This window comes from Sturnira hondurensis, unplaced genomic scaffold, assembly GCF_014824575.4.
Source record: "Sturnira hondurensis isolate 20B ecotype Veracruz unplaced genomic scaffold, ASM1482457v3 Scaffold0022910, whole genome shotgun sequence".
NCBI classification, from domain to species: domain Eukaryota; kingdom Metazoa; phylum Chordata; class Mammalia; order Chiroptera; family Phyllostomidae; genus Sturnira; species Sturnira hondurensis.
In genome coordinates this window covers 4,234,469-4,236,240 of record NW_028095541.1, presented here as the reverse complement: position 1 = coordinate 4,236,240, position 1,772 = coordinate 4,234,469, and the positions used below count along the sequence as shown (strand labels likewise).

The 1,772-nt window shown below is 37.6% G+C and overlaps 1 non-coding gene across 1 annotated transcript; it reads left to right on the top strand.

Annotated features, from left to right (window-relative positions):
* The first annotated feature begins 756 nt into the window (after positions 1 to 756).
* Positions 757 to 862, top strand: LOC118980632 (U6 spliceosomal RNA). Its single transcript, XR_005065157.1, has one exon. It is a non-coding gene; the product is annotated as a U6 spliceosomal RNA (small nuclear RNA).
* Positions 863 to 1,772: the final 910 nt, after the last annotated feature.

Sequence of the window (1,772 nt, the reverse complement as noted above, 5' to 3'; positions counted from 1 at the left end):
GACACATGGCTTCTCAGCTAAAACTACAATTCCTAGTCTCTCTTACATCTTGGTCTGGCCACTGGCTCTAGAATCTCACTGACAGGATGCGAGCAAAAGTGATGTGGGCAGATTCCAAACAAGAGGGGTACACCTCCTCTCTCTTATTTGTCTCTTCCCATGGGCTAGAATGGTGGGAGGTGAAGCAACCATCTTTGAACAGATTAAAGGAGCATCATATATTGAGAATATTCAGAGGAATAACATAGAAATAGTCTGGGTTCCTATATTGTCTACTGCAATGATTCAGTGAAGAGATGACAGATGAACTAAAGTAGAAATGCTGATGCTAAAGACCCAGATTCTTTTTTCTTTTCTTTTTTTTTTTTTTACTGATAGCCTTGGTGTTGTTATCTGTGGACTACTTACTTGTGGATTTTCCATCTTGTTTAAGCCATCTATTTTGAATGTCTTTGTTACTTTCCACCTCCAGCTGCTCAGCAGATATTTAACCAATACCAGTAAGATCATATATCATTAAGCTTAATCATGAGACATTTTCAACAAATAAATGTTGAAAACTTACCTTAGTGGTATAAGAAAAAATGTAGTCTAAAAATTGTAATTATAAACCTTTCTACTTTCCTTCCAGGAGGTTGATAACATTAAATCTTCTTTACATTTTCAGGCCACACACACACATATATATTTTCCTACTCTATTCCTACTGTGCAAGTCAGACCAGAGTATAATATTTGACAAAATTTTGCAAAATTTGTGCTTACTTCAGCAGCACACATACTAAAATTAGAATGCAACAGAGAAGATCAGCACGGACCCTGCACAAGGATGACAGCAAATGCATGAAAGGTTTCATATTTTTGGTGGAGAAATTACCCAGAACAAACAACTGAACAGTAGTGAGAGAGAAGACTCAAAAAGTAGGGCGCACAGAGGAATTAACTTCAACAAACCTGCCCACACCTGCACAACAGAATACAAGATGTGATGGGTTGAGTGACCATCAGCTAGCCAGCTGGAGGGAAGGATCCACCAAAGAAAGATGCCACAACAATAAAAAGGCAAATACAGTCCAAGACCATAAAACATAAACAATAGTCCAAGACCAGCAAGCTCAGGAGATCAAGGAGATTGCACTACTGAATCTCACAGGTCTCCTACCATAGAAGTTCACACCATACATCGAGAGAATCAAAACAGCAGCTAACAAGAAAAGTATCACAAACAATGGGAAGACCAAAAAAAAAAAAAAAAGAGAGAGAGAGAAAGGAAAGGAGAAAGCCTCAGAAAGAATGCTAAATGAAATAGAGGAAATTCAACTATCAGATATTGAGTTCAAAGCAGTGGTTATAAGGAATTTAAATGAGCTTACTGAAAACTACCAGAAACTACAGGGAAACTATAAGGAACTCACTGGAAACTATATTACTTGAAAAAGGAAATAAAAACTATCAGCAAGGGCCAAGAGGAAATGAAGAATACAATCTCTGAATTGAGCAACACAGTAGAGGGTATCAAAAGTAGGCTAGATGCAGTTGAGGACTGAATCAGCAAGCTGGAGGACAAGGTAGCAAAAAGCACCCAGAAAGAGCAAGAAAAGGAAGAGACTCAGAAAGAATGAACAGGTGTTAAGGGCACTGCAGGACAACATGAAGAGTAATAATTTCCATATAATAGGGAAACAAGAAGGAGAAGAAGAGCAAGGGATAGAAAACCTATTTGAAAAAGTAATGATGAAAAACTTCTTTAATTTCATGAGAGAAAAAGTCACA